This window comes from Castor canadensis, chromosome 8 (assembly GCF_047511655.1).
Source record: "Castor canadensis chromosome 8, mCasCan1.hap1v2, whole genome shotgun sequence".
Lineage (NCBI taxonomy): Eukaryota > Metazoa > Chordata > Mammalia > Rodentia > Castoridae > Castor > Castor canadensis.
The window spans coordinates 47994325-48007138 of NC_133393.1; positions in this window are offsets into that span (position 1 = coordinate 47994325).

Consider the following 12814-nt stretch of genomic DNA (forward strand, 5'->3'; position numbering starts at 1 on the left):
GCGTTCCTCCTAGTATGTGCAGTCACATCTATCCATTTCTGTTTTGTCTTCTAGGAGAGATTCTATACTTGGCCTCCTTTTCACCATCAGGGCTGAAAGCTTTCAAACTGTACCTTTGCAGAGCCCTTTCCAGTGGCGTTCTGCTTGGGTCTGCCCTTGGAGGCATTCACAGGAAGTAGAAAGTGTGAAAAGATGTTTCTTAAGTGTCAGTCATTCCAGCCCAGGGAGGGGTCGGGGTGACTGCTGACTCTTGTGACAGTGGCATCAGTGCCCACACTGACCACAGCAGTGATGGGCTTGCCTGGCATAGCCATGACTACAGACTCTGGAACTGCCTAACCAGTGTAGGTGGGTGGGGAGTAAGGTGGAAGAGGGAGTTGAAGGTGGAAGATGGTATGGTGGAAGAAGGGGGTGGTGCTCACTTTCTGCTGATTAGGATTTCTAGAAATACCACTTTTTCCTTTTTTGCTTTTCTGGTCTTTGTAATAATTTGGTAACCCATACTAAACTTCCTCACTTTGAAATACTTACAATAGTTTCTGCTTTTTTCCTTGGAAGCTGATTGCCATAGCCATAGTCAGTTAATGACAAGTTCAGTAATAAATTGTTTTAAACCAACCCCATCCAACAGAAATACAACATAAGCCACATCTTGAAAAATTTCCTAGTAGTCACATCTTAAAAAAGTAAAATAAAACAGGTAAAATTAATTATAATATACATTTTACTCAATTCAATATATCTAAAACATTTTCACTTTAACATGTAGTCAATATAACAATAATTAGTGACTTACCTGACATCCTTTTTCATATTAAATATTTAAAATCTGTGGCATGTTTTATGTTTATAGGCCATCTCCATCCCACCAGTCACACTGGAGTCTCAATAGCCAGCTGTAATGAAGCCTCTGCACTGGAAAGCACAGTTCTGCATCCTTAGGGCTAAGATGGCACCTTGTCTTCCACCAATTTTGGCAGTCCACAGGACAGTGACCTTGAGGCTCTGATGAAGACTCTGATGAAAGAAGGGGACTCCTCCTGCATGGGTTGCTGACTTTCCTGAGCTGTGAGGGAGGCAAGAGTCAAGGAGATATGTTCAAACCATTGTACCCACACTTGGCTTACTGCTCTGCTGTCAGCCCTTACAATTCTTAAAGTTATTGCTTTTTCTTTTCTTTTGACAAGATCTCACTATGTATCCCAGGTTGGTCTTGAACTTACGTCACTCTTGTCTCTGCCTCTGAGGGCTGGGGCTTTATAGAGTGCTGGGATTGCAGACCTGCATCACTATGCCGGGCTTTCTTGAAGATTTTTAAACAAAGGACTCCACATTATAATTTCGCATTGAGCCTCTCAGGCTATGTGACTGATTTCACCTTGGACTGAATCTTGTAGCTTTTAAAAAATTTGTTTACCTTTTTGTCTTTTTCTTATACTTTCTGGAAACTTCTCCAAACTTTTATTCTTTATGGAATCTTTCATTGTAACTATCACTTAAAAAAAAATTCTGGCCTTTCCCGTCATCTGAATACTCCTGTTCTTGTTTCATATTTTTATGCATGCAGTGTTTTTATTCATTCTTCTGAGAATGTTATAGTTCCTTGACATTTCCTTTTGCTTCTTGTATTTTCTCTTCAGAGTTTCTCCCCCTCCAGACTGTTTTGTTTGCACTCACCATTTTATGTTAAAGGTAAAAGCAGATGCATTTGCTTTGGGAAAGACAAAATATTTTCTCTTTCTCCCTGAAGAAAGAATGAAAAGACAGGAGATGATAAAAACATTAAACATTTTAAGGCCAAAAAAGGCAACATGGAGGAAGCTCATATTGGCAAACTTCTCTGCAAAGTATAATTTGTTTTTCAGATTGCAGGTACTGTAGGGGCAAGAGCAAACGATCAGAGGAAGCACTTGGAGTGTCTGCAATGCGGGAATCCACAGAGGCTGAAAGCACTGAGCTGCAGAGAGCTTCACCAGAGGCCCAGCAGTCAGGGCACGTGCAGGTGGCCCAGCCAACCTAAGTGGTGACCTTCTGTAGTTAGTCTGGGCAGGATGGGGATGAGATAAAAATGATGCTTGCGGCAGCACATCGGCAAGGGGTAAAGTAAGGGACAAAGGGCAAGGGACAGCCCAGGGGACACAAGAAGCAGGAGAGCCCTGGGGAGATGACTAAGCTCAGGCTGAAAAGGAAGGAAACAGAAAGAAGTCTGAGGGTGTGGGGGAGGCAGGGTTGAGAATGAGGGTCCCTGGAGTTCATTAGGCAGTGTCGAGTCTGTAGTTCAGTCCCAAGGGAAGGAAGGAGCTGTTCCTGCAAGAGAAGGCAAGAATAATGCAATATCAACTTTAGGGTTGAAATCAGGGGTGCGGGACTGGGAGGGGGGGCTCAGGTCCGGGCTTGGCGGACTTGAAGGTCAGGTAAGCATCCCCACTTCATGACTGTGAATAAAAGATGTTGAATTTTGATCTCCAACAACTCCTTCCATTTCAAAGTCAATAATCCTAGAATAGATTGCAACGAGGACATTTCTATTACCACGCAAAGCATTGGCCCTATGAACAAGCCCTTTGTCCAACGCCGCACTTACAAAAACCAAACAACTGAGCTATAAAACACCTGGTAACACGAGTCGGCCCTGAGCAGAACAAATGGAGACCATTACATCATTCCATCCTCCATTCTCCCTTCACTAGCGCGCTCATGTGGATGACAACCACCAGATGGCGCTGTTGGCCTAAAGTCTATCACATTCTCCATCCTTGGAGGTCCAGGAAAAGCCTGACCTGAATCTAAAACTTCCCTAATCACCACATTTGATTCAAAAGCAAAACAACAGAAAAATGCTGCTCATCCCAGAGAGGCCAGAGAATGGCATCTCACGGTCCTGCGTGACCCGTAGGCAAGTCGTCGGTGGTTATTCAAAGTTTGATTTCAAGAAAATGACTTCAAAATGCAGAGTTGGGGAGCAAGTGCTCCCAGACAAGCGTCCCCATCCGCAGTCCCCGACGTGGAGCTCTCCAGCAGCCGCAGCGGCGTGGCGCGGAGGTGGCGAGTACCCAGGCCTACGCAGCGTCTGTCTGCACAAGGCCCAGATGGCAGAGGCTGGAGAAGCCTCCAGAAACCTGCGTTTTGGTTGCATTTCCCCAACTCTGGCCTCCCTCGCCACCCCTGCTCTGGCATCTGCTGCCTTTGATCGCCCCCATCCCCTAGGGGCGGTGCGGCGGACCTGCGTGAGGGCCGCAGGAGGTGGTGGCAAGGAAATAGGTCCTAGGTAGGAGGCCAGTCGCCAAGGCTGGCCCATTGGTAGACTCGAGGGACCATGGGGATCGCAGGTGTGCACTCCCTTGGTATTACGGAGAAGAATAAGGCTAGCAGCCCGGCGGAGCCCCCCCTTGGTCTACAGCGGTGCATGCGCTCCAGGGCAGGTGGGCGCTGTGGATTGCAGGCGCGGACCCCAGAGGGGCCATCATAGGGCCCGACTGTCGCAGTCCTCGCCGTTCCCCGTAGCTCCCGGCCTGGTGGTCTCCTTCCCAGCTCCGCGGCCTGGTTCCGGCGCTGCCCAGCTCAGTGCACCCAGTCCCCGGGGCGCGGCGGCGACGCGACGCTCCACTGCGGGCTGGCTCCTGCCGAGGTCATCTGCTTCGCGCTGCTGGGCGGCGGACGGGAAGAGGCTGATGAATTTTTCATGGCGATTCCCTTGGCTGTCGATCTGAAGGCAATTTCTGGGGCAGGAGCCATTAAGAACCCGTCCGTGCCAGGGGCAACGCTAATTGCTGACCTCTGGGGGTGGGGGGAGGGGGACATTTCTTGGTTCCTTTTGGCCTGGTTGGGTTTCCAGGCCTGGGGCAAGTGGGGAAAGGCTTCTGGCCAGTTAAATCGCTTTTGTAGAAAACCTGCTTGGGTTCACACTAGAATACAAGCCTGGCTACACTCACATTCTGGTCCTCTGAGAGCTCGTGGGCCTCCAAGAGGTGGCACTCACAAAATAGGGGTGAAAGAGTAGAATGCCAGCCTGGGGTCAGGTCAGTGGAACCAGTTGCGAGGGGTAGAGGGGCTCCACGAGTCAGAGAAGGTGGACTGAAGGGTGATGGGAGGTGGCTTTGTAAGTGTTGCCTTCATCCCTCACTGGCTCCAGTGCTGGGGGAGGGGAGGGTGAAGCTGAAGGGACCATGCAGATACCTTGAGATGTTTTCAACCTTCAGATTAGGGACAGTTTTCACACTGAGTGACAGTCTGGGCTGAGGCCTTTTGGTGCTTGCTCCCAGTAGCCAGAGGGTTCTAGGATCTGGGCCTGCAATCCACCTGCCCAGGAGCGCCCACACCGCCCCTGACGAGGGAGGCGGGGCTTGGCCCAGCTGCTTGTCATGTTCTTCTGGATTATATTAATGGCGTGACACCCTGTGGTCACATGAACAGGCAGAATGACAGCCGGGTCTAACTGAGCTTGGGGAGAGGAAGGAATGCTGGGCTTTCAAGGGAATTGCCCTGCAGATGTTCAAGGTGTGCCCAACATGCAGGTAGGTCTACAAATGTCTGAAGTTGGCGTTTTCTTACTCTCCTTCTATAAATGCGTGAGAATACAAATATATAGGAGGCAGTGCCTACTAGAGAAAACACCTGGCTTGTTTTTCTTGAGGGAGGGTGTTTTAGTCAGGTCTTTTGTCATTTGGATTCTTTTACATAGTTGTATGTTAAAATACATACAAACAAAACACACATGGTATAATGTTAAACATTATTTATGGAGATTTTTAAAAATATGATTTTCCTTCATAAAAGGTGTCATATCTTTGCACATTTTTGGAAAGTAAGGAAATATGTGAAGAGAAATACCAAAAATTTAAAAATATTTACCTAGATTCCAATATATTATAATCTTTTGGTGTGTTTCCTTAGATATTTTTCTATGCATGTTTGATTGCTGAGACCATAAATCATATATTAAACTTGAAATGTAATTATTTGGGAAACATTGATAGGCTGGCTTGGTGGTACATATCTGTAATCCCAACTACTCAGGAGGTAGAGGCAGAAGGATTAAATGTTCAAGGCCAACTCTATCTCAAAAACAAAATATAAACAAAAGGTCTGGGGCATCGTAGTTTAAATGGTAGGGCTGTATTCAAACCCAGCCCAGCAAAAACAAACAAACAAACAAAAACCATAGGCAGTAGATAGAAGCCCATATGGCAAAACTTTCCTAATCTGAAGGTGGAAAACATCTCAAGATGTCTGGGTGGTCGCTTTAGCTCACCCTCCCCCAATATTTGAGGTGAAAAAGACAGTGAGGGACAGAGACTCAACACTCCAATGCCACCTCCTCCCCAAAGTCCTCCTCACACATTATCCCGTGCCCAGCTTCTCATTACCTTTCTGGTTTTGGCCAGGGCCCGAGAGCTGTGGAATCCCCTCTATCAGCCTTCTCTGAAAATCTGTACAGACACTGGTTGGTATCTGATCTCATTCTTTTTGGTGTGTTGCTCAGAACACCAGTTGAATTAATTTTAACACCTGTTAAAAGAACAAAGAGTTTTCTTCTGAAACACCTTAATGCCCCCAAAATATGAAGCAACAGCTACAGAATTTTAAAGAAAAGGTATTATTTGTGATCCAAGAATTTTTGTTCTATGTCAAAGTATCTTTCACAATTAAAGCCAACAGAAAGACATTTTCATTAAATGAGAAAATATGAGCTGGGTGAGGTGGTACACATCTACAATTCCAGCACTCAGAAGGCAGAGGCAGGAGGACAGAGAGTTCCAGCGAGCTTGGGCTGTATAGTGAGACTCTGTCTCAAAAAACCTAAAGGGAAAAAAAAAAAGAAAAAAAACCCCAAGAAAATAAAGAAAATAAAATATATTACTTGATACATTTCTTGGGAGGAAAGGAAGTGGGAGGATTTCCATTTCTGGTTGTGAAGAAGTAGTTTGTATCAGAATAACCCTGTGCTAAAGAACTGTGAAAGTTGAATAAAATAAAGCAAAATATAAAATAGTAGCCTGAGTGCATCAAAGAGCAATCAAGATTGTTGAATTGGAAACGCCAAGATGGAAAAGGAGAGAAATGTATTGAAATAAGTCTCATATAGGTCTTCCTGTCCCCTGAGAGCATTTGCTGACTCATGTACTGTCATGGGGTGTAGAATCCAAACAAAAAGTGACAGCTCATTGCTTGTCACAGTCAAAAAAATTGGAGTTCAGGACACAAGGTTGCCAGGACTTGATGGACCATGAACACAGAAAAAAAGGAACCAAAGAAAATTGAGTCTGCCTGCAATTTCTCTTCAAACGATTTTTTAATCTCTAAACTGTGCATGTGAAGAGTGAGATGCCAAGAAACCAAACAAAAGCAGCTGTTAAAGAGGCTTAAAAGCTAAGCCAAGATGCTGGCACACTCCTAGTTCTCGTAGATATAACGCATAATTCAGGCTGCCAAGGAGGAGGAACCATCTAAAGACCTCATTGTCATCTGAGCCTTGAAGCCCAAGCCAGGGGAATAAGAGCAAACACAGGACAGCAGTCGTCACATAACAGGCAACATGGGCTCCAATGTGGTTTTGATTCTTATTGGATGTGCACAAATTGCCCTCTGGTCCTGTGTCTCCTGTGACAAGCAAGTGAAACCTTTCCATAGAAAAGCAACATATACCACTGCTACACAAGGTTTTGTATTTGGTCCATGGTTACAAGGTAAGTAATCTGGAGGGTAAGAGGTGCTGGCTGGCACAGAGGAGCAAAGGGGAGTTGCTGCAGTGTCAAGCAAGAAGCCATACTTCACTGAAGAGTCCTGGTTGGTACCTTTTGGGCCAGATGTAGTCCCTATGGGAGGCATAGCTGACCTGAGCCCTTTCAAGGCCTGGCTCTAGAGGTCTGCATGGCAGAGATCATGGATGCCAACCTTGAGCATTTATAAGGGGACCTGCCTGTGGACCGGAGGCCAATGGCAGGCAGCTGGTTCAGTTGGGTTAAAAGGCTATTATCTATTTTGGAAGACAGTTTGACAATTTCTCACAGAACCAAGTACACTCACTAACCCAACAGTCAGACTCCTTGATACAAAGTATAAACTTACAACCACACAAAAATGGCATGTGGCTATTGATAGCAGTTTTCTTCTTAGTTGTCAAAACTTAGGAGCAGCTAAGATGCCTTTCAGGAAGTGAATGGGTAAATAGATTGTGGTTGACCCAGACCATGGAATATTATTCAGGGTGAAGAAGAAATGGAGTACAATGCTATGCAGAGCCATGGAGGCAACTTAAATGCGTAATGCAAGATCCCGGCATAGTAGGTATCATCCACACTACATGATTCCAATTGCACGGCACTCTGGAAAAGATGAAACTATGGGGACAACAAAAAGAGCAGAGGTTGCCAGGGGCCTAGAGGACAGTGATGGATGAATTGGCAAAGCCCAGAGAATTTTTAGGGAAGACAGACTATTTTATGTCATGCTTACAATGGTGGATACATGTCAATATACACTTGTCAAAACCATAGACTGCACAGCACTAAGTGTGGAGTCCATTGTAAACTATGGGTGGCAGCCATGTGCCACCTAGGTCCATTGATGTAACAAATGTACCACTCTGTATATGTTGGGGTGGATTATATACACAGACTGCTTTCTTGACTTCCTGAACCGAATGTTATGTCTGTACTGTCCTTTCAAATTCCCTGTGAACCTAAAACTATTCTTTTAAAAAGTCCTTTACATATATGGCATCAGCTGGGTCTCATGAGTTGGAAAAACCCAACAGAAGAATCTCTGAAGTTCCCAGGAAAGTATCTATGAGAAGAAGAGTCCAGCCATCTCTCTAGTACAGAGACAACCCTGTTTCCATGTGACTCTCTTTTTTTCTGCATCCTCTCTCCCCTGCTCCTGATCTTGGAGGGGTCAAAGAATATAGCTGACAAGCTATGGTGGGAAGAAATTGATGGAAAAAAGAGGAATAGAGAAAGGTCAGCACTCAGAATTCCCTTTGCAGGTAGCTGGAGAAGAGTTTTGAGGTTAAATCAAAAGATTTAGAGCTTAGTCTCTGATTTACAATTGTGTTTGCAATGAAGGTGACAGTAGGACCTGGGAGTGAGCTAAAATGTCACCACAAGTGTTTGTGTCAGAGCTTTCAGGCAGCTTTAGAAGCAAGCATGAACCATCCAAAGAAAACATTGCCCTGCAAGCCCTTCTGTGTCCCAGTGTTTAAATTCAGCTGCATATGAACTCAAAAAGTATAAGCACTCAAAAACAGCAAACTAGGGCGGTGGGAATCAGCAATCAAATTCAGACCATCATCAGGTTTAGATATTAGACTGCTTACATATAGAATATAGAATATGAAGTTTTTAAAGAAATAAAAATGGAATCTCCAAAATGAGTGAAAAACAAGAGACTATCAACAATGACTAAAAAGATTTGAAAATTAGCAAATAGACCTTCTGGAGATAAAATCTCTATATATCAGTTGAAATTAAATCTCAGTAAGTTTTTTTGAGGCAGGATCTCACTATGCAAGCCAGGCTGGCCTCAAAGTTGTTGCCTCAGCCTCCCAAGGGTTGGAATTGCAAGTATGTGCCACCATGCATGCCATGCCTCAGTGAATGTTTTTAACATGTTATATGCAAATTAAAAGAGAATCCATGAACTAGAGGGAAGTCTCTGAAGATATTACTCACATACAACAAAGAGAGAAAGACATAGAGGAGAGGCACATAGTCTCAGAAGATAAAAATGAAAAGGTCTAGTATACTTACAGGAGACATGCACTAAATAAAATTACAAAGGATCTACTTTAGAAAGAAGGAAAAATGATTTCAGGACACCAATAATTAACTATTTAAAGCAGTGATTTCAATAATGTCATGTTTGGGGGCTTTAAAAAAAAAGTAAATGAAACCAAGATAATAGATAATAGATAGTAAGTTGGAAGCGAGGCAATTGAAGTTAAAGTTCTGTATTTCTCACAGAGGGGAGTAGAGATTTAATTAACTTTTGACATTAAGTTTGCATGCTAAAATTTCCAGAGCAATTCCTGAAAGAACAAAAGCAGGGTTCACAGTTTTCAAATTAGTAGGGGGAAATATTGAATTCTAAAAAATGCTCAGTCTAAAAGCATGAAAGGGAAGTGGCAGCAGCAATAACACCTTGAAGAACTAGAAAGCTTAAAGTGATATGGGTGAGATGGCTGGATGATATTCAAATTTAGTATTGTGATTTCAGTAATCACAATAAATACAATGAAACCTCAGAACGAAGCTTAAGAAGTAATTGAGGAAAATCTAAGTGACTCTATGAGAAAAGAGGAAAGGTTAAGAATTAGTGAATTAAAGAATAAAACAACTTAAGTTTGGGGGAAAAACAGAAACAACAGAGTAAGCCCAAGGAAGTACCAGAAATGAAAAAAAGCAAACAAAATAAAGAGGATAAATGAATGAAATAATAAAAATACATCGGAGAGAATCTGCAAGGTTACAAGCTGGTTCTTTGAAACATCAGGAATATGGACAAATCTCCAGTGAATTTGTGCTATTAAAATGAGAGATTTTCCTAGTGAGCAATTAGGAATTTAAAAAGCAAACATGGTCATAGAAAAAGAAGATATAATTGAATAAAATTCCATGAAAAATTATAGGCCAGTAACCAGAAAGTTTAGATACAAAGACAATTCCTTGGACTATCTAGTCAAAACCATTCAAAGAAAAAAATAGCACTGGCAGTCCTATAACCATTGTCAAAAGGAAAAATTAGTAGCTTAAAATATTCCTACTGAGCAAACCAAGCCTGGAGGATTTTATAGATGAGTTGTGTTGATCTTTCAGGAAGACATTACAAAAATTCTTCCTGAAAGTGGAAAAAAAGAGGGGATTTATTTTATGAGGTTGGTGGAATCTTGATTCCAAAACTGACAAAGATAGTATAAGCTCACTTAGGAACATTGGTACAATATTCTAAGTTAAACTTTGGAAAGTTAAATCCATCAATGTATGAAAAACGCGATCACATTGGCTTATACTGGGTAGCAAAGATTGGTTTAATGATTTTTTTTTTGGTAATTTGTCATTTACCAGTAAAGGATTAAGATTATCTCAAAAGATGCAAACAAAACATTTTATGGCATTCAACATCTATTCTATAGTTAGCATTACTAGGAAACTAGAAATCACTAGCCTGACAAAGTATATCTATCTAAACTTTCAGCAAATGTTATATCAGGATGCAGGATGGTCCATCAGATTAGAATTAGTTCTAATGTTGTTCTGGACATTCAGTATTTTCTAGCTAGCCCAGGAAAAAGAGAGAGGAGAAAGAGGGAGGAAGAAAGGGAAGGAAAGAGAAAGGAAGAGAGAGAAGAAGAAAATAAGAGTGAAAGAGAAATGTTAAGAAGCGAAAAGGAAGAAATGAAGCTACCATTATTTGCAGATAATAATGTTTTCTACAAAGAAAATTCAAATGAAGCTATGGACAGATTATAAAACATTTGTAAATATTTAACAAAGTGAGTAGATATGCAAGATCGATATTAAAAAGTCAACCATAAACATTTCAAAAATACATTAAAATGATGCTATTTGCAACAGCAATAAAAACACAAGTCAGCTAGTAATAAATCAAACAAAAATTTGTGGGGAAATTATAAAAAAAAGCAAAGATCCGACAATAATCAAGACATTCCTACGGAAAGAAAAGACCAGATTCTGCATTTCAGTAAATAGCATCAGGATTGCTTGGCCCAAACTCCTCTAAAATAGGCCAGGTGTGATGGTTCATGCCCATTCCAAGCACTCTGGTGACTGATGTAGGAAGATTTTAAGTTGGAAGCCAACTTGGGTTAAACAGAGAATTCAAGACCTTCCAGGGATACATACAAGACCCTGTCTCAAAAAAAAAAATTCTGACTGAGTGCTATATATTCATGCCTATAATTCTAGCTACTCAGGAGGCAGAGGTCAGGAGGATCACAGTTTGAAGCCAGCCCTGGGCAAATAGTTTGGAAGACCCTAATCTGAAAACACCCATCACAAAAAAGTGGCTGAAGGTCTAGGCCCTGAGTTCAAATCCCAGCACCGAAAAAAAATTCTGTTTTGCTTATTTGTCAACCATTTGGTTTGGTACTAAAGACATTTAGATGCACAAGGATAGAACTGAGATCAGGAGTGGAGATATATTAATTTGAGCTCATGATACAAAGAATCTATATGTCAGAAAAGGAATTTATTAACCTGGAAAATTTGTAAGATCAAAACCATTTGGTAATAAAAAGTTCCTAGGACTAATTGTTTGTTCAACAGCTGCATTACTTTCTTATAATGTAATAAACAAACAAACACAATGAACATTTTGTCCAGTGTTTAGTAGTTGCATTTTAGTATAGAAAATACAACATCATGCAGTCAGGAGAAGCAGTTTTCATGTTGGTTACTAACATCTGAGACCTTGGAATGAGTCTTTCTCTCTCTCTCTCTCTCTAGCTATAACAAGGTATTGGGCCAAATGACTTCTGAGCCTCTATGATTTCAGTGATAAGATCACTAACATTCTTGTTGCAAGGGACTTGTTTTGTTAAAAAAAATAGCAAATCACATGGGATTAACAGGAGGAATTGAAATAAAGGGACTAAATTCTTTGCACTAGAAATAAAGAAGAGAAAGGAAAGCAGACTGAAGTGAGCAAGAATTCTGGGGGAAGACACTTTACTTGTGTTGGTAGGCCCAGTGAACCATGATGGCAGGGAGGTGATCAGAAGTAGACTTGGAACCAGGTTATGCTGTTCTGTAGTTTGCACTGCTGTGATGTAAATTTCTTTGATCTTCCCCAATCTCCAGTGCTCCAGTGACCTTTACCACACAAAGTAAGTGTGAGAATGGGTTGTACTAACTTGCTAGTTTTCTGAGTTTTTTCTGTTTTTGTGAAAGCAAAGGAAAATACCATTTTCATATCTGGATTTGGTATAGAGCTGAAGCAGCATGAAAGGGAACATGATAAGACCCATGATGACAACCAACTCAGTCAAATTGGGGCTTGCTATCAGGAGTCACCGTGAGAATATGAGATTCCTCAAGAAGCCACATACATCTCTGGTAGACACCAGGCTGCTTGTAAATCTTGGGAGTGTTAAGTCAAAGGAATGAAAAGATTAGGGGATACTCAGTTCTTACTAGCTCTCTGTAGATCAAACTTGAGTCTTTTGGAGCAATTTTGAGCATTCTACCAGTTCTTCATATAAGACCTGTGAAAGTTGGCACAATCAAAATGAAGTCACTTGTGTCAAACCCAAACAAACAATCCTGGTGGTTAAGGAAGGCCCTCATGAGTATAGACCTATGATAACTATTGCAAGACTATCTTCAGGGCCCTATGCACATATGCCCGTAACTTTTGCCAAGTATTTCCAAACTGCAGCTCATTATTTGAGTCTCAAGTTAGCCAGCTGTCAGAGAAGAACACTTGCCTGATACATGCACTGTCTCAAACTAAGCTCAGTTCCTGTGATAAGCCCGGTAACCAATGTTTTCCTGTTTCTAAACATATTACATGTCCCCCTGATTTTGGAATTAAAAACCCTGTCTCCTTTTGCCTCCCTTAATATGCCCATGATTCATGATGGCATACGTGTTTCTGCAATTGCAAATGTTTCTGCTTATTTTGCATAAACTCTGTCTTTGGAGAATCTCTCTCTCTCTGATGTTACTAGGTTGACATACCTATGTTGCTAGGCAACTTCTTTGCATTTGTAGGGTAATTCTACCTATGTATTTTTTCTACTTCTGATTTGTATTTATATAAAGTGATTCTAAAACCCTCTTTATCTGGTCATTTATAT